Here is a 6,030-nt window from a genome sequence, read left to right on the forward strand (position 1 = left end):
TACTTTAAACTCCACTCAATTTATTTTATCATTTCTCTCTCTTCCATGGTCCCCACTAAAATAATAAAAATATCTATCCTTAGCTCTCTCACATACTTTCTCTTTATGGTCCTCATCTTACTTTTATTATAATAATTTATTTACCCGCTCACAATATTATATTACTCACTTAAAACTTTGTGCAATCCAAAGCGATGCAAATAAAAAATAATAAAAAAATGGAGGGAGAATATATCATCAATGTTTTGGCAATCTTTCCATTTTATGCTTTCTACCCATTTTTATAAAATATTGAATACTTTCTATTCTTGTATATAGTCAAAATCGATCTGTAAATGATTAATATATTATATGTAAGGTTGGGGCTTTTGAACTGTTTGATCTTATATATATTATATGATTAATATATTATATATATTATATATATATATAGTGACCTTTAAAATGGTTGAATTGATTATATGTAAGGTTAAAATGGTTGAATTGATTATATGTAAGGTTGGGGCTTTTGAATTGTTTGATCTTTTGTGCTAATAATGAATGGTTGAACTTTGTTGTTTTCAGCATAAACCTTGTCGGGGTGGTTCCGCTAAAAACGGGGTATGCTGAAAACAACAAATCTCAACCATTCATTATTAGCATAAATGATCACATGGTTTAAAAGCCCTATTTCAAACCTTACATATTATCAATTCAACCATTTTAAGGTCACTACATACTAAAATAAGGTAACTTTATCTAAATTGACGACATTTACATAGAGTCACTATACATAAAACAAGGTAATTATATCAATTTGAAAATAATTACATAGAGGTCACTATATATAAACATAGGATAATTATATCAATTTGACCCCATTTACCTAGAGGTCACTATAAATAAAAATAAGGTAATTATATCAAGTTATATTGATTTTGATGACATTTACACAGGGGTCACTATATAAAAAAATAATGTAACAATATCAATTTTGACGACGCTTGCACAGAGGTCACTATGTATAAAAATAAGGTAACTTTATCAATTTTGACGATATTTACACAAAGGTCACTATATATATATATAAAAAAAGTAACTATATACATTAAGGTCACTATCTATAAAAATAAGATAATTATATCAATTTTGACCATATTTACATTAAGGTTACTATATTCAAAAATAGGGTATCTATATCAATTTTGACCATATTCTCATAGACGTCACTATTATACAAAGTATGGTAACTATATCAATTTTGACCACATTAACATAAAGGTTATTATATACAAAAACAAGATAACTATATCAATTTTGATGGTAACCTCCAACCATAGTCAAGCAACACCCAATCTACGAGCCACCTGAATTCCATACCTACCGCATATTCCTCTTCTTAACATATGTCGTACAGCAGCCCATACCTCTCCCTTCTCATAACAAGCAAACAAATCAAGGCCCACATATTTGCTGCCCAAATGCGCATCCACATTCACCTTTGTGACACCCATAGAAGGTCGAATCCATGCTTCAACCAAAGAGAAATCAGCTTACAAACACCTTCTTAGTATAAAGGCTATATAATCAGCAGCAAACTTAGTAAAACCCCCTGTTGTTTGGACAACGTTGTGCAGCAATTTCTCGTGTCTTGCCATGTTCCTGCAGTACCATATTGACCATGCTAGTGCACATAGTGTCAATCAACTCATTACTGTCCAATATTTACTTTAATTATATTAAAAGTGAATATATTTTAATAGGAGTCAAGAGTACCTGTTAAAGAAAGATCACCATATATAAACCTATGTAGGATTTGAACCTACATATTTGTGTGTAATGTGCACACAATGCTAGACTAATTGAGCTAATAGGCTTTTAAATTAACACGTAAAACAAAATAACTATATCATACGGAGTAGTAATTTACACAAACCATTTCGGAGCCCTTATTTACGAGTTAGGAGTATATAGCCTATGCTTGACCAATCCCTATTGCCTTCGTGAGAAACAATTTCTTGCAAGTAATGTTCTGCATCCAACCATTTTCTAACCATTTTTTTTACTTAATTTAGAAAATCCAAGTTATGCAACATTAAACATGGTATACTGCTTATTGAGGTGCAATGAAGAACATAAAGTGGCATTTGACTCGGTCCATTAATTCATCAGCTCTAAACATTTTATTTCTTCCTACCAATAACCAAATGAAATTTAGCAAATTTTAAAACTCAAATTCAACTCATTGATTCTCAAAAATGCAATAATATGTAGATCTCAGTATAATTGAAATCAATCCAATAAAATGTATCATACATTTCAGAAGTTGAAAAAAAAAAAAAAAGCACTCCTCATCAATCAACAAAAGAAACACAGAGCAGAGATTCATCAAATGCAAGAGTGATCAAAATAAATAAAAAATCTGGGAAAAAATTATGAAATTATTAGCTAATTTACTCAAACCTAATTTACTCATTAGAAGATTAATTTTAAACCTAAGTAACACCTCAAATGTTGACGGTCAAATTGCAAATTCAATATAAATGAATAATTCAATTCTCCCAAATTTCAAGCAAACATGCTTTTCGGTCAAAATAATCCACAAAATACAAATATAAACAAAGAAAATACAATGATGCACCGACATTTTTCATCATCCAAATACAATGATGCACCGACATTTTTCATCATAAAAAAAAATCAAAATTAATGAAACGAGTTAATCAAAATCATAAACGAAAAACACAATGGACATTAAATTTCCAGTTGAATCTAAAAAAAAAAAAAAATACACATGAAATTCAAGCAAACAAAATTACAGAAACTTAAGTAACTCAAATCAAGCAAAAAATAGCGGAATTAACACGAATTACTTACTTGATAATAGCTTGTAGGCTGACTAATTGCTGAAAATCAAAGTAATTGAAGCTAGATTTGAAAAAGTCGCATGATATTGGTAGAAAAATTGGGAAAGTAAGAGAGAGAAAGAAGGAGAGTGAAAATAGAGGAGGAAGAAATTACGTGCAAATGAAGGAGGAGAGAGAAATTGCTGTCATTTTGCTTTGAATTTGGGGAAAAAATATCAACCGTAAGATGAGGGGTGAGTGATAGATCATAATCTACGGTGGAGATGGATGTTTTCAGTTTTCAGTTTTAATCTTGTTTTCACGTGATCCACATTCTCTCTCTCTCTCTCTCTCTCTATATATATATATATATATATATATATATATATATATATATATGGATAAGAATTTAAACTCTAGATCTATCTAGAATATTCAGGAAACATACAAAGCGGATAATGGATATCCACACAATTTTTCATAACACCTAAATCATTATTCATTGTTTTACAGTATTTTTTTTCGATAAAATCACCGACTTCGTTCACAACCAACCTACTACATCCATGGATAAATTGAACCGTTAAATTTTAGAAAAACTGAAATTGATATAAATTAAATTTGTACATTTATATAACGTAAATCAATATATTTACCAATAAATGAAAAATTGTTGCGATATAAAATCAAATTTATGCATTAGAATTTTTTCATCATCTCCAACAATAACCAAAGTCATCCATATAATAAGTATACAACACAAATCATGTGCCATTACATAAATGGATAATCGTTAAGTATCCCAAATAAATACAATGTAAGTAATAATTACAAATATAAACATAAGATTTTAAAATTACCTAGACATTGATGGTCTAAAACTAACACAGAATTTCTAGGGAAATTCTCTTTGGTGAACTCCAACTTTCTACTTTTCTAAGTGGTAAACATTCTTAAACTTTATTATCAATGGTAAACCCTAGTTATCTTTAATAAATCATTGGTAACACTAATGATATAATTAATTGATTCCTTAACCATGGTTAGCTCAAGTAAGTTATTATTTTACAAAAAAAAACCCAAACTCCTTCCAGACCCCCTAACCACCGGCGGCAGCCCACTCCTTGCCGGTGTCTAGGCGCCCACCTCCCGTTCGGAGACGCCCACCCTTCCCCACCCCGACTGGCGACATAGCCTCCCCTACCTAAAACCACCAGAAAACCCAAACCAAAACCCCCAAATCCCCAACCCGAAACCCGTAAAAAACCCTCCCCCAACCACTTTGAACTTCGAATCAGGACCTCCCCCACCCTCAAAACTTCGTCGCCTAGGGTTTCGAGGGTGGGAAAGGGTCGGATTTGGGTTTTAACCATTAGAAACCCACCCAATTCCACCAGAAAATCGAAACCCGTTTGGGTCTGGTTTCGAAACCCAAACGGGTTTGGGTATATCTTGGTGTTTTGGGGTGGTTTTAAGGGAATGCGAACTAGAGAATAGGGTCGACGAGGAGGTTCGCTGGTTTTCGGGGTGGGTTCGTGGTCGGTAGTGGGGCGGTGAGGGAAATTGGATGTGTTGGGGTTTGATATTGAGAGTAAGAGAGGAGGTGGAGGATCGAAGGCCGGTGCACCGGCGAAGGTGGAGCGGGCGCTAGCGTTGGTGGGGGAGAAGTGGCCGGTGGTCGCAGAAGGGGCTGTTGGGCTGGTGGTAAGTTGGGTGGGGGAGGGGTTTGGTTTTTTTTTTTTAATAAAAATATTTTTATAATAATTTAATTATTAAAAAAATAAAAAAAACTAACTATAGTTAAGGATTTTTAGTGAAATCACACTTATGAATGGTAATCAAAAAGTGAGGTTTACCATTGATAATAAAATTTAAGAATGTTTACCACTTAGAAAAGTAGAAAGTTGGAGTTCACCAAAGAGAATTTCCCAAATTTCTAACATAAAGTCTCATGATGGGGTTTTGTATTGATACAAAATTTTGTTTGTGTTGTATAATGTGTTAGGTCTGTATGTAAAAAAAAATTAGTAAATAAAACATAAACATATAATCATTAGGTATCCCAAATTGACACAATGAAAATAATAATTACAAATACAAATTTAATCATAGGATTTTAAAACTTAAGCTAAAAATTACCCGGCCATTGATGACAAAAATTAAACACAAAATTACTAATACAAAATTTGCTTGATGGAATTTTTATTGATACGAAATTTTGTTTGTGTCATATGATGTGTCAATTTATAATTGTAGGTATCAAAAATTTTAATTTAATTAAGATTAACAGATATTTATTATTTCTTATCATGATTACTATCAAAATTTATCTTATATACAGTGGTATGTATCAAGCTTTATTATAAGCATTTGTCATCTGAGTATTTTTTATTATTGGAGATTTATCTTTTCCTATATTTTTTAAAAAAAATTTCTTATACTTGTAGTATTGATTTAATAAAAATTATATTTTCCTATATTTTTACTTTATTTTTTTCATTAAAATAATTTAATTCGCGATTATAATCTACGTGGCATTAAAAGTTTTGATATATCAAATCTAATTCGTTAGTTTTATCTATGTGGCGATACAATTTTTTAATTCAAAAATAAAATACAATTTTTGTTATTAGTCGAAATAAGTATATTTCTTACGTGGCGGTCCGAATGCTTTCCAAAAATGCCTATTTTATATATATAATATACGAAGTATTAGATTAAATTTTAGGCTTTTAGCAAATATTATTAAAATTATAATATTACTCATATGATTTGATAAAACATTCAATGTTATATGTAGCCCTAACGTAGAACTACATATAGACATTTAAATAAATGTTAACTAGATGAAGCCCGTGCAATGCACAGTTTGTTTGAATTTTTTTTTAAAAATTTTATACTAGGGGGCTAGAGCACGCTACGTGCGCTTTTAGTTTGCAAATCGTATTTGTTAGACGTATTTAGAAATGGGGCAATGTTGGGGGTTTTTCAAATTAAACATTTAAGTATGTTATGAGTTTGAATTGAAATGCAAAGTGTGTAAGTTGTGTATTGTAATGTAAGAAATTAAATGTTGTTAGAAAAATTTAGTTAATATCATTATTTGTAATATAATTAGGTGTCATGCGTTATTGTTTATATTATTGGTTGAGCAACATAGAGGCGTTGTTGGGAGTATTTTAACGCCGCCAAAAAGCATCACACT

At 30.9% G+C, this 6,030-nt stretch overlaps 1 long non-coding RNA gene across 2 annotated transcripts; it reads right to left on the reverse strand.

Moving 5' to 3' along the window:
• Positions 1-1,101: 1,101 nt before the first annotated feature.
• Positions 1,102-3,067, reverse strand: LOC145640825 (uncharacterized). Of its 2 annotated transcripts, none has more exons than XR_014114979.1 (2): positions 2,857-3,067; positions 1,102-1,663 (listed from the first exon to the last, which is right to left on the reverse strand). It is a non-coding gene; the product is annotated as an uncharacterized LOC145640825 (long non-coding RNA). The 2 variants fall into 2 exon arrangements; XR_014114978.1 differs by having other exon boundaries at positions 1,102-1,755.
• Positions 3,068-6,030: the final 2,963 nt, after the last annotated feature.

This window comes from Chenopodium album, chromosome 7 (assembly GCF_948465745.1).
Source record: "Chenopodium album chromosome 7, dcCheAlbu1.1, whole genome shotgun sequence".
Taxonomy (NCBI): Eukaryota; Viridiplantae; Streptophyta; class Magnoliopsida; order Caryophyllales; family Amaranthaceae; genus Chenopodium; species Chenopodium album.